The sequence below is a fragment of the Lissotriton vulgaris genome, chromosome 10 (assembly GCF_964263255.1).
Source record: "Lissotriton vulgaris chromosome 10, aLisVul1.2, whole genome shotgun sequence".
In the NCBI taxonomy this organism is placed as follows: domain Eukaryota; kingdom Metazoa; phylum Chordata; class Amphibia; order Caudata; family Salamandridae; genus Lissotriton; species Lissotriton vulgaris.
Window position 1 is genome coordinate 785,890,889 of NC_141698.1, and position 23,525 is coordinate 785,914,413.

Sequence of the window (23,525 nt, forward strand, 5' to 3'; positions counted from 1 at the left end):
CTACATGAGGATGTTGAGGGCTGTGTTAAGTATGGAACTAATGGGGAGTGTACCGCTTCTTTAAAATCAGTAAGGGAGCACTTCAAGGCTGTGTCCTTGCCCCATTTCTATTGAGTATTTACATTAACGATCTGGGAAAATACCTAGGAGGAATTGTGGCAGGAATTAGAGCCATACCCGTATAAAGTTTTTTTGCAGGTGGCAGGACATCTTTGGGAAGCAGAGTCTGGAGAGTGTTGTTTGGCTCATCCACCCCGAGATGAATTGAAGGCATGGAGCAGAGCAGTCAGCTGAACTGGCTCGAGGGACCCAGCATTGGCTGACGCAAAAGTTCTGGTGAGGCCTTGTCTGGGCCAAAAGAGGACAAGCACAGAGCGTTTCGCAAAGGAAGGACACACAGGTCATGACAGCCTTCGGCGATAGAGTGTCTGGGAGGGTTTGGTACAGCCCCTTAGGAAAGGTTGAGGTTTACCCCGGACTGCAGGAAGCTGGACTATGAGGAGGATAGTCTTGAGGAGGGCAAGTCTGTGGACAGTGGTGTGCCTGTGGAAGTGGAACAGAGGTGGTGGCAGCGAGGGGCAGGATGGTCCAAGATTGGGTGGACCGTTAATCAGTGTCCAAATAGTGTTTTACGGGCTGCACACATGGCACGATCCACTGACACCAGGTTGGCAGGCAAGTAGCTTCCACTGTCAAGGCGGCAGGCTACGGAGCGGGCACCAACCTTAACGCCAGGAAAGAACTTAAGAGCCTCAGGTTACAGCTCTGGTGATGGTGTCCATCGGGATGGATGCATGGAACCGATGGTAGGAGGAAACTTTATGGCTACAGAAGAGCCGGTATGTGAAGGACACTAGGGTAGGCATGGAGGAGTGAAGGTTGGACTCAAAGAAAGTAGCTGGTACACAAAAGAAGGAGGCTACACAGGTGAAAGGTGAGATTTTCACACGAGTGGGAACGGCAGAAGGAGAGCAGGGTGAGAAGGTCCAAGCAATGGTAACTGGCACTGGGAAAAAGACAGGTGGGGAGGGAGAGAAAGGTAAGGCGGAGGTAGCTGAAAACAAAGAAAGTGAGGAACTGAAAGTAAAGAAACTCCCCTACATGTGGGTGACTAAACCGTTGGGAGAACACCTTATGTTGTCCACAAAAGAAAGGATTTGGGAAAGAGAATATGTCAAAATGTTTAAGCTGTTACATAGGGAACTCAAGACCAAGCAGGGGTATAAGGAGGAAGAATATGAATTGTACAAAAGACCCAGGTTGCCCATGACCATAGAAAACTGGACTGCAGCATTTTTTATTTTCACCAGCATCTACTGTGAAAAATATTGTGAGCAGAGTGTGGCCTTGTTTAAAAGCCGTACATAAGACACACATCATGTATGGCAGAGGTCTTCAAACTTTTTGATGCCGAGACCCCCTTGTAAAACCTTTTTAGGCGTAGGGACCCCCTTCCGACAAAAGATTCTAGAAACTGGTACTCCTCATCATAAACAACTATCGACAACCATAAATGCGCCTGTTAGACCTCATCACATCCATCCATCCATCATTCATCCACCCACACTTCCACACATCCATCCATTCTTCATCCATCCACCCTTTCATCCTTCCATCCATACATCCATCCTTTACCTATCCACCCGTCCATCCACACACCCACCTTTTCACACATCCATCCATCCATCCATCATTCATCCATGCAACCTTTTATCCATCCATACATCCATCATCCATCCACCCTTTAATCCTTCCATCCATACATCCATCCTTTACCTATCCACCCGTCCATCCATCCATCATTCTTCCACCCACCTTTTCACGCATCCATCCATCATTCATCCATGCAACCTTTTATCCATCCACCCATACATCCATCCTTCATCCATCCACCCTTTCATCCTTCCATCCATACATCCATCCTTCATCCTCCCTTTCATTATTCCATCCATATATCCATCCACCCTTTCATCCATAGATCCATCCTTCCATCATTCATCCCCCACCTTTTCACACATCCATCCATGCAACCTTTTATCCATCCATACATCCATCATCCATCCACCCTTTCATCTTTCCATCCATACATCCATCCTTTACCTATCCACCCGTCCATCCATCCACCCATCATTCTTCCACCCACCTTTTCACACATCCATCCATCATTCATCCATGCAACCTTTTATCCATCCATCCATCCATACATCCATCCTTCATCCATCCACCCTTTCATCCTTCCATCCATACATCCATCCTTCATCCATCCAACTTTTCATTAATCCATCCACCCTTTCATTATTCCATCCATATATCCATCCACCCTTTCATTTATACATCCATCCTTCATCCACCCACCCTTTCATCCATCCATCCACCCACCCATCCATCCATCATTCATCCCCCACCTTTTCACACATCCATCCTTCATCCATCCATCCACACTTTCATCCTTCCATCCTTCATCCATCCACCCTTACATCCATCCATTCACCCATCACTCATCCACCCACCTTTTCACAAATCCATCCATCATTCATCCATGATACCTTTTATCCATCCATACATCCATCCTTCATCCATCTACCCTTTCATCCTTCCATCCACCCTTTCATCCACCCATCCTCCATCCACCTTTTCACACATCCATCCATCCTTCATCCATCCATCCACCCACCTTTTCACACATCCGTCCACCCTTTCATCCGTCCATCCATACATCCATCCACCCTTTCATCCATCCATACATCCATCCACCCTTTCATCCATCCATCCATACATCCTTCATCCGTCCACCCTTTCATCCATCCATCCACCCATCATTCATTCACCCACCTTGTCTGTGCCTCTCTCATGGGGGGTCGGTATCTCTCTGCTTCGTCTTCCTCTCTCATGGGAGGGCATCTCTGTGCCTCCCTGCTTGGGGGGGGGGGTGGGGGGGTGGGGGGCAGCCGGCTGTGAAAACATCTCACCATGAAGAGCAGACTCTCAGCCACATTTCTCCTGCACAGGCGCCAGGTATGAGAGCTCGTGGGACTTGAACCAATGATATGATTGTAATGTCCTTCTGCTGTCCTTCTGCTGTTTACTGTGTGTTTGTAAAGCGCTCTGATACCTACGGGTTAAACTAGCGCTATATAAAACATTAAAAGTAAAAATAAACCCACAGCTAAGTACATTGAACTCAAAGGGCTACAGCCTCCTCCCCCACCCCCCTCGCCCCCCCCAGCTCCTGTATGTCAGCCTGGCTGAAACAGCTTGGACACACACAAAGGCACACCAGAGTACTATCACAGGTCTTTAAAAGAACTTTACTTGTTAACGAGGCTTTGATGTTTTTCACACCTCGGTGTGAATTAGGCGGCCTCCGCCTTGAGCACCCTCGATCAGCCCAACGCCAGGAACTGCACTCTGGCAGAATCTGCGACCCCCTTCCCAGGACTCCACGACCCCCCTGGGGGTCGCGCCCCACAGATTGAAGACCTCTGATGTATGGGGATGTACATGGGTGCAGTATGATGATAAATTCATGGCTCATATGGCCCTTGATTCTGAGGCAAAATAAGGGGAGATTTATTCCGATATTTTACAACACATGATGGGTCTAGCAAAATTTGAAAAAATTATTTTCGCAGCTTGCGGTTTGCCTATAGTTTACCAGCCCTTTCAGGCCTGCCCCACTTGGGGAGGGGTGGGCTCCACAGGTTGGCCCAAATCCCTCTCCCATGCTGCACGCCCCCCCACCACCACCGGATGTTGTAATGTCTGAGTTCATTGGTAGAGCCGGGAAACCAAATGTGCATTGTCAGCTGATGTGATAATAAGAGGGAGCTAGAGGAAATCTTTTGGTTCTGCAGTCGAGGAGTCTATTGCTGCTTGAATGGAATAAAGCAGCCTTCTTCACACTTCAAAAGTGTTGGTGGTTTGTGTTGCACCTCTTTCACCCAATTGGGGTTTGCGGGGGAGCCGACCAGAAGGTCTGTTCCCCGGCATTATTGGGGGAAATGGTGCAGTTCATAGGGCTGTGCTCTGTTAAAGGTTGTAGCCAAATTATATAAATGCGGCCATTTTGGGCTGTCACCCATCAATTTGGGGTAGGTGACACATTGGCAGCTCTGAGAGAGGAGTGGGTCTGTTTCTCTTTCCCACCCACCCCTCAGATCAGCTGTGTTTTGGTGGTATAACAGTGCTTAATTTGAGTCCGAAGTTTCTGGTGCTCTGCACCTAATTGCCACCACCTGGGGCTTATGACAGTCTGCCACATGGTGGCACTGTCTGGCTAATTTGGGTATGAGCACAACAGGTGTTCTTAGTTCAATTGACATCCCAAGACATTCTTATAGCTTTGAGGGCCATGAATAGTCTGAATTGTCACACTAGCAGGAGTGTAATGGTTTGGAGCTGGTTTGGTACTGTCACTAGCAGCTGGCAGGGGCAATCAATATGTGGCGCAAGCTGCACTGGCCTCCCGACAAGAGCCTCAGCAATTATTATTGTACAAATTAAGCACTGGGGTATAACCAGAAGCGATGTTTAGTGCTAAGGCTTGGCTGATTTTGCTTGGGACAGGTGTGCAGGATTGAGGAGTTATCAGTTAGTTGTTGCTTGAGACAGATGCTGTGTAGATGGCCTGAACAAGCTCACACTGGAATGAGGCAGGAAGTTAAAGGTTACGTTATAGGAAGTTATGTTTAGTAGATGTCAATAGATTCACCGTTAAGCGGTAGGGGAAGTTAAAAACGTCACAATTGCAGGCGTGCAGTATGTTCGGTGGTAGACACTTGCATGATTACATTATGTGGGGGGCGTGGTTTTTTGGGAGCGGTAGGAAGTTAGGTGACAAACTTTTTATAGGTTTTAGTGTTGTAAGGCGGAATGGAAATGCCATTAATTTTTGTGAGGCGCACCTGTTTCAATAAAGCAGCCTTTTTCACACTAACAACGTGTGGGCCATCTGTGCTGAGCCTCTCTCACCCAAAAACCTTTCTGAAAATCAAGAAACATGCTCAAGATGAAAATGGAAACATTGGAAGCAGCTTCCATTTTAGTTTGGAAATTAGTGGGGGGGGGGAAGAAGACAGTGTATTTTCCATTTTATGGGAATATACTACTCTTCTTCAGCCTGTGTGGCCAAATTTGAAAAATTGGAGACAAGACAGAAAATACTCGTAAAATGAGATAACAAAGGTAGGTCTCCTAATAACGCCTGTGATCAACCCGCTCTTTTTTAAACTAATATTTTATTTATTTTGCAGCGCGATGCCCACAAGCCAAAGTTTTTTTTGTAACTCAGCATGTCTTATAGTCAGCCCCTGAAACTAAGGAGGGCTTGGCCGCCTTCAATACCACAGAGGCGCAATTCTCACTCGCCGCGACGCAGGGTGTCGAGGGTGGGGGGCGGCCGGTCGGGGAATGATTCCCTCACACACAGTACGTGGTTCGGCCTGTGTCAGCAGCACAGCCGAGCCGTGAACACAAGCCGCTGCTTGTTGCTTCCCCTGGGCGGGCGCTGCGTCCCTCCCTCAAGCCTCCCCCAGTGCTTCTAGCGAGGTTAGCTCACTCGTCCTTTCCTAGCTTGCAGCACTGAGGGGGGCGTGGCGTCAGGCTGGTGGGGCGCGCCCCGCCCCCTCAGGGCCCGCCCATCGCCCACGCCCCCTCGCGCTGGGACCGCAATGATTTAGAAGTTCAGGAATCCCACGTGACGTCACCATGGGGTGATGTAATGGTCTCTAAATAGAATGCATTGTAATCTGCTCTCAGTCCAACGTGGTTCCTCCGCACCGGGCTACGCTCTTCCTTCCCTACACTTGTTTGGTAAGTTCCTAAAAATACAGTGCCTGCTGCCGCCGCCTGGACAGCGCTCGTGCCGGCTGTGTGCGGACTGCCTGTGCACTTGCGGCCGGCTGCGGAGGACTCCGAGGCAGCATCGAAGCGGGGCAGGGGCTGCATGGACAGCGACAGGTCCTGCTGATGGGACAGGTCTGCACTCCGACAGGTTCATCATATGTGATCACATCTGTGCACAGTCACGTCTAGCACACAGCGGCGGACCTGTTTACAGAGAAAGGCAGCTTGAACCTATAGGGGCAAGTCAAGTTTAAAAGGTCAATTCCGTGGACAGGGATAATAAGGCAAGCATGTAGGGGAAGTTCTGTACTTAGGGGGAGTTCCATTTTATAGGGAACGTCCTGTGCAGAGGAACACGTCTATAGTGGCAGGCCATTTCTTCATATGGGATAGCATCTTACAGAGAGACTTCTATGCAAAGGTCAAGAAACTGGCTAAAGAGACACTTCCGTACCAGGTAGATGGTGATGCCCGTATTAACCCTTTCTTGCCTCGGCTATAGCCTGATGTTCTACCCTGGACCAGTTGCCGCGGGTTGGACACAGACCGGGATGTCAGCCGCCTGTGGAGTCTGCTGCCGCTGAGGACCTCTCCGAGCCCCGTCCGCGCCGGGAGCTGTCTCCGGATGAGACGCACATCAGCCGAGTGACTCTTCTCTGCGCTGCACAGGTGCCTCGGCGACCTCAGGGGGTGTGTCCACCCTCCAGCCCTGAGCCGTGACAGCGCTGCCCAGCCACGCGCGCAGCCCGGCGCATCTCCACGTCTACCACTGGAAGTTCTACGAGTTCCGAAAGTGCACGCGGCATATTTTATCATCAGCGCGAGGAGCCGGTCAGTGTTCGGGTGCTGGGGGCGAGTCGCTACATCGTCTGTGTACGAACAGGTAAACAGCCTGACACACACCTAATATTGTATTTACAGTGATGAGAGCTGTCTTTCAAACTCAATACATTGATGAGATATGTGCTGTTAATATGTTACAAAGCTGCGGAACCTGTGATTTTATTTAACGTGATTGATAAGAACTTTAACGGGATATGTAGTTATACAACTGGGAGTTTAATATAATCACGTAAGAATGATTGATGTACCCTTAACGGGACCCGCGTAGAACACAGGTGGCTTTTGTGTGTAATGAGAGGTGGGACCGCGATTTATGGAGTACCACTGATGATTGGGTATTACTAACACATTTACAGCTCTGTGAAAGACGTGTGGGGTATGAAGCGCCTTGTGCAAGTTAACATAAAAGTTACTACAACAAATTGGACCTGGTGTGCAGTTCTGTGGGCTGTTAATTCAATGTTATATGCATGCATGGCAGCTGTAGCCCTTAAGAGATACCAAGCGATGGAAACTGTCACGTTCCCAGTGTATGCAGTGACGGGAGCTGTGACCTAAATTGCACGTGGAGCTGTGGCAATTATGACTTTAGGGAATAGGCACGGGGGAGCTTTTGCTTTACTGCCACGTGCAGATGTGAGGGTTGTCGCTAGATTAGGATGTGGGTAATGCCATACCATGTATCACGGGGACGCGATTCCCTTACAAAATGGAAAATCACAAAATCGGCGAGAATTTCAGCAAATACAGTTTAGTTCTGCCAGTGACTCAATTTATAGCCCGAGCAGCACTTCTCTAGAATAACTCCACTGTTAACCTGTGCAGTGTCACCTGCTCTGCGCCGAGCACGCGCGCATCCTGTTATGCCTCGTTTTGGTCGGGCTGCAGGTGTGTCCTCACTCTGCTGCGATATGTATGCATCTTCGGTTTAACTTCTTTTAGGATAGCAGCGCACGTGTGGGTTTGTTAGAGTGCTCACCTCACACCTTTGCTTGGCAGGAGAGGTGCGTGGCTCTTGCAGCAACTGACGCACCCAGTCTGCCGGCATCCCACGGTCCGGCGCGTGTCCGGCGGGTCAGAAAGTGGCCGTTCTCGTACAGCGCCGTGTCCTGAACTTAGACCACTGCCCCTTCCAGCGTCCCGTTAATGCTTATTGTTAAAAGCAAACGCGACGGGCGCCCTTATTGAAGATGCCCGTGGTCCTATAATCCCACAACCCGCTCTGTGAGGAAAGGACTGTACCAGGACAATGACGTAACGCAAAATTATTTCTCCTCCCTGCAAAAAGTTGTCAGGGTTCACGGAGACTCCCAAATCTCACAGAAATGCATACGCCTCAATCTGAATATGGCGAGGCAGGGCCCCACGTGACGCCTCTCCTTCTGGGCATCAATGCCCCACTCTGCAGCAGTGCAAGACTCAGAGGAAAGCGCGGGATACGAAAAAGGTGAGGTAAAACCAGGGACCTGTCAGCAGTCTTGGAATGAACTCTGGATAGGTACACCAGCAGCCCAATTGGGCCAGGAGGTTGCTACCTGTCGTGCAAATCTATTTTACTGCATGTATTCCATTTAAAATGTAATATGTTAATGGCGTAGTAGGTAGCCCGTAGGCGTGGTGTCAGCTTTCCTACCCAGCACCACTTAGATGCACTTTTCTTTAACTTGGTAGAGACAGAGCAGGGTCTGAAGCTGTGGAGAAAGGCAAGTGTTGTCTCACTCTAGAAAACTGAGAGTGGAGTGAGTCTTTGGGATCCGCCACCCTGCCATCAGGGATAGAGAGAACGGGGAACACCCTTTTAAGAGAAAGATACACTACATGTATTGAAACCTGCTGATTATCCACAGGTGTGCCCCCTGAATATACAAGATGGAATATGGTGATATAAGAATATCCAGGACAAAAAAATCGAACTCAAAATATCGAAAGGGTTAGTAAGTATAGATTTCCAATACCTAAATCCACATATATGTAACTTGACAATATATATATACATCTTCAAAGTACCTAGATGTGAAGTTAAGAATAGTAAATCTATGCTTTGCCCAGGATATTTTTGTGTCAGACTATTCATATCTTCGATATTTAGTCGGAAATAGCTAAAGACAGAGAACTAGCTGTGACCTACTCTGACTCTGTTAAAGCCCCCAGAAGTGCTCTACACGGAGGGCTTGAAACTAAGGTAAATAGCTTTGGAATGGGAGACGGAAAGGCACGTGGGCTGCACAGAACTGCATGAATCATAACCAGGGCTTCTAGAATTATGCACTTCTAGGGCAATGGCATTTCCACATACATTTGGATTTGTCACATTTGCCACATAATACACTATCTGCTGCAAACTCTGCAGAATCCAACAGAAAACATGCTTAGCTCGACTGGAATAAAAGTTTCCTAAATGCTATGGTTTGAATGTACCACAGCTCTTAAGACTTTGATAAAGTTAACCAATCACTTTGCATATTTTGATTGATGCATTTAAGCATTGACGAAAGGATGTTGCCCAGATGATGCTATTCGCCTTGAAAGATAGGCTATGAGAAGTGTTTGTGTCAACAACAAGACCCAAAATCGATCATATTTTTATGTAATTAAAATAAAGTGAAATCATTATTTTCTATGAATGCAACTCTCAGAGTATAAATATGTAACATACAGTACTGTTCCATAGAGGTGTTTCTTGCTAGAGTAGGATTCTTTCATTGTCCATATGATGTGAGCATAGAATAAACTCGACACTGATCTCCAGAACAAGTTTGAAAACACCACTGGGATGCCCAGAATGAAAGAGGCACACATTTTATCAGAATGAATTGAGTACTTGCAGGATTGATTTCTGCTGAGTGATTTTTTTTTATAAATGTTGTACAGATTTTGCACTCTGAGAAACTGAAGGGACGATGTTAATAAATTGAGTCACTGTGCTTCCTTGCAAAAAAAACATTTTTTTTTGTGAATAACATTTTCAGTAGTACCCTCAGAATGTGTACATTTTTCTTTCTCGCGAGATATCTCTCATGAGACATTATTAAAGTACCAAGATCTCTTTTGAAGGAATAATTATATGTGTTAAACATGCAAATTGCTATATAATGCCAAAATGTACTGCATTATTCAACCATGCAGCTTAATTCAATCGCACACTGCTGCATAATTCCAGAGTCCCAGTTGACAAGGGTCAACTATTGTTTTCAAATGGAGTTCGATCTAAGTAGAAAAGAGTGCCCTGTGTAGTGCCCCCAGGGCTATCAGACGCAGTTTAATAAGGAGCCTGCATAGTCAGACAAGCCTAAAAAAAGTAAGCATGTGACAAGTAATGCGGACTGTGACTAAGTACAAAGTGCAGCATCTAAAGGTCAGAAGTGATGGGGAGTAACACCAGGATTCTTGGAGGGCATCAAACTTAAAAGGGTTGAGAGAGAATGTGATATCATTTGACCTTAAAGTGGTTAACCACAAGAACAAGGTCATGGTGGGGAGGCGGCTAGATGAATATTGTTCGTCATAGGGAGTAGTCTAACCAGTGGGTAAAAGGAGATCGTGTTACTACTGTACACCTTAGGTACAGCCTCACCTGGAGTGTTGCAAACAGCTTTGTTGTTACCCTCTTAGAAGAATACATGACACCGTGAAGACACAAGGCGGCAAACCTTGGCCCACAGGGCCTAGTTCATACCACATTTCAAGATATCCACATGGGATGCATTTACTCTGAAGTGGAATTATTTACATAAAGCTTAGAAACCTCACTTAGAAACCTGGTATAGAAACATGCTACAGATTCGTTGATTGTGGTCTTATTCGGAGTGAAACGTATACACAGGAGGACAATATTCAGAGGGAAGGTATGCTCTGCAGCTTCAGAAATGTAGGAACCACAAAGCAAGAGTGTGCACTTGTTAAAGGCCGAGTGCTAGCCAACGTAGAGATCAGATAGTGACGATGCAGGCAGGGAGGTGTTCGAGCAACTGAGATCAAAGTTTCCATAGGAAATATACACATCTTACCATCACTGGTGGAGATCAAAAGAGTAAATACATTCAGAAAAGTGTGGGACACTGGGTGGGGTATTAATACTAAGAGAGTGCTGAAAGCGTGATGGAAACGTTTGTGGATATGCTGACCGCATACACAAATTATGTGGAAACGTGAAATTGAGCAGGATGGGTGGGGTTTCTCAGATTCTGCATCAAGTATGTTTTCCAGATACCCTAGTTCACTTTCTGCAGTGATCGCAACATTCTCCATTTAAATGGCTTTGTGGTACTGTCGAACTTACTGTAGAACACAACAGAAGTTGTGTGTCACAGCAGATGGTGAAAACCACATACATGTTACATTACTTGTGCCACATACGGATTCCTCATTACAGAGTTTGTGCTAACCGGCATGTGGTCACCACGTCTGGGGCCTATTTGCACATTATTGTCATAGTCATAAATTACACTCATGTTTGAAAAAGTTGTATGTTAAACCATATTTCCCAAATTTTGATTATTGAATACGGATCTGAGGAATTTTCCAACCCGAAGACTCACAACCTACAGAAATTCTGCAGTTGTACCTTAAAGGTTAAATATGGCAAATGTGGGTGTTCACAGAGGAATGTCAGGGGGTGAGGTCTGGAAAGTGCTAAAAATCATCTACAAAGTCGCAATTTTTTTGTTTTTCAAAAACGTTCTTAACTGCTTTTCACCTTCATTTAATTGTTTCTACCTTTAGTGATAATACGTGATGAAGTAAGAGTGTAAACCCTGTGTGTGAAAGTCCCCGGACCGCCCATATGTTCAGGGGCCTCGGGGAAGGGACCTACAGACTTAAATGTATATTTTGCATGTGGAAAGAATGAAAAAAGTTAGGGCTAATTAGCATTTTAAGTGTAACACAAAACCTGCAGAATTTCTGCCAGTGGAAAATCCACTGGGAATGGGCTATGCTTATGTGTTGAAATCTACAATTTTAGCTGTTTATATTTACGTGCAAGGAATGGGTTTTTTTGAACCCAGAAAAACGTAGAAACTTTAAGAAAGTTGTACTTACAGCCACAAGGTTCTCACAATTACTCGCTTATTTGTGAAACAGGCTCATATTATTTAATATTGACATTGTACATGAAAGCAATTCACTTTTCCTTTTCTACAACATGCTGAAAATGGTGAGAAATTCACTTAATAGTGACAGGAAGGCCTACTGTGTATGTAAAGTGGTAAAAAGGTAGTCTACATGCTGACTGGTGTGGCAGTCTTACATTAGATGATTCTCCTGCATTATAGTTATTTCCTTTGGAGTTTATTTTTAATCTGTTGTTATTTCATGGTGAACTGTGCTGTGCTGAGTGCATCTAAAGTGCTTTACCTGTGTTATTGTGTCAAAGGCTCGGCTGAGGTCAGAGGCTTCAATGTCTGTGCTGCATAAGTTATGCCTGCTTTGGTATTGGTGGTTAACGTTAGGTCAAAGGGGATCGTATGTGGCCTAAGCATACTGTACAAGCTCTGACAGTGGACTTTTTACATTCTTGCTAAAACTAAGCAAAGGAAGGACCTTTCATCAAGAGTTTAACTGAACCACACACAGTCCTATTGAACGTTCTGAAAATGGAACTATTTAAAAACACGTACAAGCTAAACCTTGATGGAATTTTTATTATGCTGGTAAAAGTTATGTCATTTTCAAATACATTTTTAGGAAATTTCCCATTTAGCAATTTTCTATATTGTTTAGCAAGTGGGAGGCTCATGGGCATTAAAAAGGACTTGCAGTAAGGTATTTTCTGCTTAAACCATCTGTCCCATTCTTGTGCACCAATTATATGCAAAGTGCATGCTCTAGTGAAAAATATCATGTGAGATACCCGTAAATCAAATTTTGTGCTAGAAGCCTAATTTAGTGATATTTTAATGGAATTTCAACAAAAAACACGATTTTGTAAATCCTAAATACGACTGAGATCTAAGGTGCAAAGAAGTCGCAAACTATAACTAACATGCAGCTGTACTCTAACTTCACATACTTGTCATTGAACCTGGTCCAAGTAATTACAACATGGTAACTCAGTACGAAGTGGAACCTGGGTAGGCAATTAATATATCAAAGCACTTGCTCCTCCTCAATACGTTGTTACATTTCGTACCAAGGACACACTTTTAGTCTGCAAGCATAAGTGTTGATCAACAAACTATTTGTATGTGCAAAATGGGAACACATATCACAAGCAGTTTTTATGACTTTTATTTATTAGCCGGAGATTACTAGTACAATAAAATAACAATATCAGTACAATATGATGGATGCAGTCCTCTGTGGAAAAAGCGCTATGCAATAATTATGGATAGACCCACCTTAAAGAGTTAAATGCTTATCCCTGTAAGAGATTGCTTGTCGGTTGTCAAGGGATTGGCCAAAATGTCCATTTATATTATGGTCAGTAAATAAATGCATGTATGCCTTTTGCATATAGTTGACGTTTCGACCTATTTGTATTTGTCCAAGGGCAATCATCAGGGCAGCATAATAAACTCAAAGCATCTAAAAGGGATATATCTAAAAAGAGAAAAAGTCCTGCCAGTGTCTGAGGCCTAATTAGGTAGAACATTAGAAGTAATTATTTTGGCGCTGTGCTTTAAGCCGGTTTGCTAATGTAATTATCTAGGAATGCGAGCAGATTCGTATATAAAAGTCTAATCAAGAGTGTGGCAGGTAACCGTCACATCATTGTGCTATGGTTGAAACAAACCTGTCTTGGGTTGCTTATGTACTTATTTGAAGAGGTCATGGCCCAGCAGTTCAGGCTAGACTGTGCTTACTGGAGCAGGACCAAGACTGAATTGTATATGGGAGGTCTCTCGCTAGATGGACATAGGGGTCAAAAAATGATGGTCTGGAATGTGGACCAAAGCCATCACCAGTGGATGGGATGATTCATGCATTGCTTCCATTGCCCTGTTGTTTGTTATGGTTGAAACCATAGCACCTGCATACTCTATTGACGGTAACTATTTAATTCCTTAAGACTATTCTAAGAACAATTATTGTGTAGCACTTCTTTGTACTGAGCAGTGCGTCACTTGTATTGCATTGATATAATTATTTTTTTGTTCTAATCTTTGGATATTTACTAGATTACATAAAATCTTTATGTGTAGTGTTTCATTTTACAAATACTATTAAGTTGTTGTTTAACAGTTATTTTGGTGTACTAAAAAACGTGTCAGTCGTAAAAAATGTAATCCCTTATAGAGGAGGAGCCCGTTTTGATACATTCAACCTCTTCTATCACCCATCCCACGTTGTCCTCCACCTCGACTATCATTATTAAATGCCATCACCATGGACATAGATGTAATCAATTATCTAATCAAAAAGTCCAATTTGATATATTGAATTGTATACTTAACTCTTCCTGGAATTTCACTTGGTACATTGTTAGTTACCTTTGCTAGACACTGAAAACGAATGTTGTCTGTACAACAAAGAACAATGAGTGCCCGGAGGCAGTATTTAAACAATAATAAATTAGTAATTTGTACCATGCTACGAGTCGGTCCCATGCAGCAAAAAGAAACGCCAACAGAAAAATGCTATCAGTAGTGCATTTTTCCGCATATATTAGGTTAAATTAGGAAAGTTAATAGTGACCTAGTTGTTAGAAAACCTGTAAGATTCTTTTTTTGTGAGATTTCAGATGAGGGTGGAGCTCCACAGGGGACCTAGAAGCAGAGGAAAGTGTAATTAATTATGAGTTATTATTGATATGTGATTAGCAGTTTCATTGAAAACCCCCATCAGGGGATTAGGGGCGTCTTTGGATGAATGCTCGTTAGCGGAGCGGGCAGAACAACGATAATGGGCGCACCTCCAGAGGCAACTCCCTCCAGTCTGTGTGACACAAAGCTCTCACAAAGCAAATTTCACTCATGTCAAGGTTTCCTTTGTCGTGCAAATCAAAGTTAGACGTAAAAGTTCTCCCAAACAATTGTTGCCTACATTTTCCCATCTCAACTTGCGATTTCCTATATTTATAGTTGGCTACGTTTCACTGCTCTTGAGTATTATGTACTCAAAAATTCAGCCGGTAATACTTTTCTAGTATACTTTTGTGAGGACCTAAGTTAGAGACCTCTTAAAGTGGCTTAGGAAATATGATTTGATGTTAAACCTTGACCATGAAGTTCCAGCATGTATGGAGAATTAGGTTAATACTGCATTATCTTGACCAGGTTGATGAGGGAAAGGCTTTTGCAACTGGCCTCTGATGACAACAAATGAGCAGTGTACATCTCAGTTCTCAGAAATTAACCGAATGATGGTCTGTTACATTTCAAATTAGCGCTTCTATATTATATAATTATATTGTAAGTTACTGGGAAATAAAAAGTAAATTTGCTGTAAAACATGTAAACTCATTTTTATAATGTATCTGCTAGACGCACGTGTGTGTGTGTGTGCATATTCAATACTACATGCATTATATGTTTGCCTTCTGTTATTGCATAAACATCAGTGCTATATTCTGTCTTACAAGCTTCAATAAATATTTTCCTGTATGAAAAAATATATCAAATAAAAATAAAGTACAGGACACCTATATAATGTTCTCATATTGCTATCCAGGTGTTCTCGTGACATTTACAAACCACAAGCTCTAATGTATACTTAAATAAAGGAATAAACTTATCCTATAAAAAGCAAAGTCTGCTGCCCTTTAAGTGGATGGTTTCTCACTGGGCCAGGTGCCTGTGCTGTCAAAGATTAAGCCCCAAGCTAGTAACCGCTTGCTAGCAGTCTTTCAACACGTACAACAACGTTCATTCTGTTGCAGGCCAGACAGTCCTGCAGGATTTTAGCCAATTTTTCCACGTCAGTAAATTCAACCTGTGTGAGTTGATGCCCACTGGAAAATGTAGTCTCATTACTAAAAGGACCTGTTAGATAAAGAGCGGGAGGGAGGTGCGAAGGGAAGCGCAAAGCCGGCAGCACCGTCTGGGAGCGCCACTAGCCCGTCGGTCCTTTTCTTGTTGGATATCATAAAACAGCAGAGCCTTATTACTACTGTGGGAAAACCACAGGTCTGGTGGAGTGAAATCACGGAAAGTAGAAAGTTTCACTTTTCCAAGAGCCGTTTACTTGCTGCCCATCTGCAGTATTCAAGAAAACAGAGAAGTGATTTGGGATTTGAGCGAAAAAGCTTTTGGCAGAGGCTACGCCGGACGATGGTAAGAAGACAGTGGTCTGCTAATGATCAGTTGTTTGTACTTGTTAACTCACAATATGATGTTTGGCTAGGCTTAGAATAAGACTATTTATTGCCTGGCTTTAAAGAGTCACTGAAAAACTATTTGGTGCAATAGCTCCATGGATTGTCTCCCTAATCATCTTTCCTACCGTGAATACCTCTGCCAGGGGCAGTTTGTAGTGCAGCACTTCATAACCAGTGATTTTGTGTTTTCAGACTCATTATTATCATCAAATGCTAAAGTTATTTTACTTCTTCCATTATAATTCATTTATATACAAATGCATGTGTAGTCACTGTTAGAAAATGTCTGAGCACTGCTGCCTTTTATTGTACATGCGAAAACCAGGACAGTCACCCCACAGGTAGGGTCCAGCAGCTGCTTTTCTTGGTCAGTAATGGCGTCTACTGTTCGACGGAGATCCGACCTCATTGAAGAGGGGCAGTGTTTTTTTTTTATTTTAGGAAGAGAGGAAGTAGTGCACGGAGAATCAGAAAAAAAGATGTAATTCATCACACTGGAAATTCGTGCTTTTATTTTTGTTTGTGCCCAGGTTTACAATGCCTACTTGGAAACAATACATCTCTGGATGTTTCCAGAAAATACCAGAATTCTTTGGCACATCGCAGTAGAAGCTGCTGTTCTCGCTTCATGAAGGGCCTACAAGATTGCGGAGACACTTGCTGTTTCACTTTCCAGTTTTCTGCGGCGCCTTGCGGTCCATTCTCTATCAATTCTTTATTTTGTTCCCTCTCACGCTCCTTCGCCCTGTTTGCTCGGCCTTCCGTTGTCTTGTCACTCCATTGCTTCCCGTCGCTGGCCTGTTTATTCGCACCTCTCAAGCCTCCTTCCTGCACAGCGGCGAACAAGTCGCTGTGATTTAAAGTCCCAACCAACGCCGTTCGCCTTGAATTTCATCCCCTCCATCAGACGCTCCGACTGATTTCCACAAGGCCTCGCGCGCTATTATCTACAAACGCGGGCCTTGTTGCAAAGACGTTGCCTCGCTGTGTGAACAGAGCCACCTTCAAGTGTGTGCATTATGTGTGAGCAGAGTGGCGTGCTCGAGACACCGGGCGTTAAACGCGCACGGTGCCCGGGTGTCGAGTTTTGTGAAGCTCATTGGAGTATCGAGCAAGTCAAGAACAGAAACTAGCTCCTGCATTTCCCCGGTCTCGCCTTTCGCAGGCGTAGAGATGCCCTCCCGGAATCTGCTAAATAATTGCAGCTGGCCCTCAGAGTGTCTCGTGGCGTCTGCCCTCGCGGACCTGCGCACGTGCTTGCCGATTCAGACCGAGGCCGTAAGTGATATTATTACCTGCACCGGCGATCGAATGTCTGGCCAGCCGGCCTTTCCCGGCGCCTCAATAAATAATGCTGCAAGTTTACTTTTCAGTCACACTGCACTTTAAACAACGCGACCTGCAGCGTTGATAGGATAATTCTTATTGCACCACCACCACCCCCGCCACTTTCATAACGTTTGGCTGCACGTGCTGTTCACTTTCCTAAAGCTTGGCTGCACGCGCTGTTCGAGAAGGATTCTAATCTGCAAGGCCACACAGGGGACATGGACCAAAACTCTGGGCAAGGTATTTAGCAGTGGGTGGGTGGTCTAAGGGCAGGGGCGCAGAAGTGGGGGTGCGAGAGGTACTGCAGTACTTCCAAGATATCCGGAGGTCAGAAGGGGCATGATCAATAACGAGGCATGTACATTGTGTATGGTGTCAAGCGTGATGCAATGTATTCTGCAAAACTGCTACTTGTTTACCTTGACCACTGGCGTTTTCTTTTCTTCGAGTGTAAAGTAAGGGGTTCTTTTTAATGTGAAGTTGGTGACAATGTCACTGGGGTACAGGAAGTATGGAAGAAAAGGCCCAGCAATGTCAAATCGTTTCTACTATTTAACGAACTGCAAAGGCTCACACAATGAATTTTACCAATATTTCGAAATATATCAGCAGTAAGAAAAGTTCAAATGAAGCTCGTTTTTTTGTGTGACTCTGAACTGTGATTGTTACAAAGATTTTAATAGGATAAAAAAAGAGACACTTTACCTGTGTGATGCAAAAATGAGGAATATGCACAATCGACTTCCACGTCTTAGCATTTATGCGCCACCCAGGGTTAGCAGTAAAGCTGCTTGATTGAGGCAAATTTAGTGCCCATTTGTGCTCTGTGTAAAAGGCAGTACCCTAGCACACCTTGCTTTAGTCATGCACTTTGGACAATGGGTTCCTCACTCGACCACCATTCACCTGTCCAATAGGTGTGGTATGTGCAACCACTATAATTTTACTGACGTATCATTGATGGCACCCCAACTCTGGAAATAGTTGCAATGCCACTAAAAGATGCTGTCAATGCCTTTAAAATCAAATTTCTTTATTATTCATAGAAGAGTCAGTTTGCCATATTTCACCTATAAGACTGATTGTAAGTAAGTAAGTGACAGGAATTTAAAGAACACAGAGGTTCACATTACAGGTATCTTGGCCCTATAGTGTCTTGCCCTATCCCTCTCCCACTATATAGTCCTGAAGCTAGAGCCGTGAGCGGGTTCTTGGAGGTCTAAGGCTAATTTCTGGCAAAGAGCCAAGTTTTTCATTTTTCCTCTCTAAAACTTGTCAGATTTCGACTAGCCCAGATGGATGCTGGGATCCTATTCCACAACTGGGCAACCTTGATATGGAAGGTCCTTTCATCCGCCCTGTCTTTCCTATATTTTTATACCGAGACCCAATTGGTCGTTACTGACGGTAGGCCTGTTCCTCTGTGGCCTAGAGTAACTGAATTTCCTTCGCAGCAGCACTGGGTCAGTTCCCTTTAGTGCCATATAGACTATGCACATTGATTTAAAGATAATCCTCTCTTTCACTGGTAGCCAATTTAGCTCTCTCAGTGTCGCTGTGGAGGAGTCATATCTCAATTTATTCACAGCAAATGTTGCTTCAATTATTTGGACCATATACGGTCTCACGATCAAGTACTCTGGGGCTCCCAGGAGAAGGGCATAACAATAGTCAAGTCTACTCAGAATTGTGCCCAGAATTGTGCCTTGCATTACTAATCTCGCTGGTGGGTGAGATAGCGCAGACACTGTTTTCCTCAGGTTCCTTATAATGTCAAAGCCTGCAGCTGCTGCTTTATTAACATGGGCCTCCATTGATAGTTTCTCATCCACATATACCCCAATATTACGCACACCTTGTGATGTCTCCAGGTTCCCTTGTTGGACCAAGGCCAGAAGTTAGCCGGAGTGAACAGGGAAGTTTAGAAGGGGAACAGCATAAACATTCTGTCTTTCTTCATTGAATTTTAAACAGTTATTTTTAAGCCACTTAGCCACTTCATGTAGAAAAGATTGGAGTACTGCTACGGAGTTATGGCTATTCTTGTCAAGGTACAGAATTATCTGCGTGTCGTCAGCATAATTCACAAAGGAAATCTCATAAAATCTGATCAGAGTCAGTAAGATGCATAGATCTATACTAAAAATAATAGGGCTCTAGGCAGAGCACCGAGGTACTTCCTGTTATTTTTTTAAACTCTAAACGAAAAGGGGGAGTGATATTGCTTGATATCTCTCCAATATGTGAGGCTCAATCCAGTTCAAAAAGTTTCCTTCCACTCCTGTCTCTAACTCTGTGTAACAATATTTGGTGATTGAAAATGTTTGTCTCATAGTGGCAATTCAATGTGTCTGTCTAACTTTTTCACAGCGACTTTATTTTGGGCCAAGTATTAATATAAGCTTGGTCTTTCAATTAGTTTGCCACATTTTATGGGCAGGTCTCACTGGGAAGGCAGGCAAGAGTATTGAGCACAGGCACTTTACTCACTCTTCAGAAAACTCCTGAAAATGAACTATTTGAACAAGACTTTGAGCGAGAGCTTGCTCTAGCGATGCAGTGACCGAGTAACATTGGATAGGCACCCATCACCCACAGATTGGCTGGCAGGAGTCCAACTACCTGCATTGCTCATCATGTCTTCCCTCTCTCAACTCTCACAACCCTCACTGCTAACTTCCCTCCACTCTGAAAAAGTATCACAAACCACCTTTTTCATTTGTCAGCCAGAGTTGCATTATCAAATGTATAATACTTTGGCCTGCAATCCCTTTATAAAAGGCTACGTTTAATTCCCTTTTTATAGTGTAGATACCTGTAACAAGAAAATAACTTAGCTACTCAATTGTAATAGGTTGTTACAGTTTAGTTCTGCCATCACAATGCCTGCTGCTAGAGCAGTGGCGGCTTGCAGAGGGTGTGCTGCGGGTGGTCGGGTGAGGTGAGGGAGGGGCAGGGTGGGGGAGTAGTAAACTCAGACATATACGACATAACAGAGGATTACTTTCCTCCGTTCCATCGCATGTCCGAGTTTACGACCACCCACCCGGCCCTTCCCATGGCCCGCCTCACCGCCCCACAGCATGCTCTATGTGAGCCGCCACTGTGCTAGAGCCACCAGCCAAAGTGAAAGGTAGGTCAAGGAGCGTCATTATAGCTGCAGTTTAAATAAGGAAAACCTTAACTGGCTTTTCCCTCTCCTGATATCAGTTTTTTCTGTAAAAATGTGATAGGTATGATATTTATGGCAACATGCTTTTTTTCCCAAGCTCCAGGTCATTGTTGGAAAGATAGAATCTCTGTATGTTTTCTCTGCATGTTTCAACACAAGCCACAGCATTTTCAATCTGATTTAAGTTTAACTGGTTCTAATATCTTTTTTGAAAATGACTATCTGCTTTTTGGTGTGTTTAATTGCGCAGTAAAGATTCCACTTTTATTCTTCATGTCTGCAATGAACATGAAAGAGCAAGACACCAAGTATTTAAGTGGTTTGTGAGAAGGGTAATTGTGTGACCATCATTATACGGAATAAAATACCCTCTGCTGTGTATTAAAAGGGTATTGCAAGTCACATGAGAGTTCCATGAACTTATAAGTGAACTCCTTGTTGACTTGAAATATCCTTATAATGACCCTCAGATGGTACTTTATTTCAACTATAATTAAAGCTCATTCTGGGCCCTCACAGGACAACATATGTTTTAAACAAATGGGGCACCTAACACATTGGAGAGAGTATGTATAATAAAGCACTATAAAAAAAACCACAATAAAACTATCACAGCATTTATGTGTGTTTGAGGCCTGATCCAATACTGATGAATTTTATGTTTAGTGTGAAATGAAACAACATACAACTTTTCACATAATTGTCAATAATCTCAACAAATACAGGCGCACGCTCGAAATATTTTCAGGTGTCCCAGTGCTCCAATAAACTTGCGGCAGCGCAACATCGCGGCTCACTGTTGATTTTGCAATGGAGCATTTCAGTCGTTTTGAGGAACCACTTGCTCTAATGTGGGGTGTACGAAAATATAACACCTTTTAAAATACTTCAATAGCACGGGGCAGCAACCTCGAAGATGACGTCAAGAGTATACAGTGCACCTGGGCTCTGTGACCAAGAAAGGAGTTTGTGCGCTCCTCATGTGTGTGTGTGTGTTGTACGGGTCACATTAATACAAGGACGACCTTTTCCAATGTCGCAGTGTCTGAGGTTGAGCTAAAGTCTCCTCAGAGCCAAGGAGCTGGGCGGAAGCCGTGTTCCAAATTATTATTTTGGGAATAGTTCCAATTCTGTGGCAAAGTCCAACCGACTCAGGTACTTTTAAAGTGATATTTTGCCTTACGCCTTCCTTAAAGAGTTAATTTACTTTCTAATTAAAAGAGCCTCTTTGCAGCATTTTCTTGTCTTTAATGGATTTGTTGCTTCGAAGGGCAAAGAGCACAAACTTGCATGGGGAGGTGTCTTAAGGCTGTTATCTGCACCTGTTTATCGTGTTTTTTAGGAGTGGGGGGGGGAGGCGAAAGATGCACTTATGAAACGTTCCCATCCCAAAAAGAAACCTTTCCAGTTTTTTGAGGGCCATGTCAAAAAACAGAACTCTGTGTAATAATATTTCCTGAACATTAAAGATGCCGCACTTTAATTTATATTCCTAATATAATTTTAAAATATGCATTTTCCTTTCAACAAAGAGGTAAGAAAACTGTACTCTCTGCTTAACTGGTTTACCTAACTTGTATATATAGTTACCCCATTTATGCCGTTAATGCTATTATTTAGTTTTACCTGTCTGTGGGGTTCTTAATACAAGGTCAAATTCACTTAGAAATATTTCAATAAACACAAGGGCAATGCCAGGCAACCTCAAGGTGTGGCCTGAGCTGGTGTGTGTGTGTGTGTGTGCGTGTGCGGGGTGGAGGGGCGTATTGCCCTATGCATGCATTACGTGTGGACATATTGCCAGGGAGTGGTAACAAATGTCAATTTAGCTTGAGTGCCAAAGATTCTAACACCAGCCCAGAGGGCATGATGGGATAAGATGTGACGGCAGATACAGCAATATGAGACACTGCATTGACACCACAGGTGCAAATTATTATCTTCAACGCTACGTATCACAACCACACAATTACACAAGGGTATCAATTTCTTGTGGTTGTCTGGAGGTCAGGATGGTACTCCGTCAAAGGGTCGTGATTGTGGCCTCCAGAAACGTCAGTCTCACCTGGATAATGTTCACTCTGAACGGATGCTGCAACCTCAGCTCTTTAGCAAAGGCCTCTCTATGTAGTTAGTTGGAGAAGCAGTTTACCACAGAGGAACACATTTTTTTTAACCTTCAGTGACTGAGCAAAATCTTAGTACTTTACCACATGCACTGTCACTTTTGACATGACTTTATAAGGCAAAGACACATATCTCAAAGAATTTCAACTAACGCGGACGATTTTCATTCTGTTTGAAACTGGCTAGTCTGATGTAGTTACCATGTTTCAAGGGGGGTGAGTAGTTTGAAGTAACTTAAATGAAAGGGTGAGTAAAAGCAATGGCAGAGCAATTCTCTTTCAAATCCAATAGAAAACAGATGTGCACGTATTAATTGCACGCCTGGGCCCTGCATCCATTTATTGTACGATTTCACCCATCATTAAGGGAGAATCACCTATTTTTAGGTGAGGTTAGAGACAGATATAGCTATTGCAAGAGAAAACGCGATATATACAGAGAGGTGCAAAAGGTCCAGGCCATACAGTCATCAGTTGTGTCATTCACATATTGACGTCCTGACATTTATACGTCATTCAACAGTATATTGATTGGAACTATCAGTAAATGTAATAGCATTTAGATAGCACTTACTACCACTGATAAGGCGTCAACGCGCTTTTTCGGCGAGTAGAATGCTACTCCGGAGTCCAAAATGGATTAGTGGTGAATTAATATAGGTAAATATGAAATTAATTTGAGCGGTGGACATGCTAGTCTGTTTTTTGGATTGAAAAGGATAGTGGAGGGATAGTATAGGGAAGGGTTTACAATTATATAGCGCTTGCTGCCCTGATGGGGTGTTGCAACACTTTTCGACGGGGTTGCACGCTACTCCGGAACCCAAGCAGGAATAGAAATAGGGAAGTGTATTGGAGAGAGTGGTAGAATGTGGTTTGAGATGAGTCAAAGTGGAGGTAGAGGATATATTACGAGACGTATACAGTGATATGTATGATAGTGCATTGGAGATGC

At 43.9% G+C, this 23,525-nt stretch overlaps 1 protein-coding gene across 1 annotated transcript in view; it reads left to right on the top strand.

The window, feature by feature from the left end:
* Positions 1–6,619: 6,619 nt before the first annotated feature.
* The window catches only part of CREB5 (cAMP responsive element binding protein 5), a 1,158,307-nt gene continuing 1,141,401 nt past the window's right edge, over positions 6,620–23,525 (top strand). The window contains exon 1 of the mRNA XM_086941709.1: positions 6,620–6,727. The gene's annotated coding sequence lies outside the window, so the exon portion shown is untranslated. The remainder of the gene's footprint in view (positions 6,728–23,525) is intronic.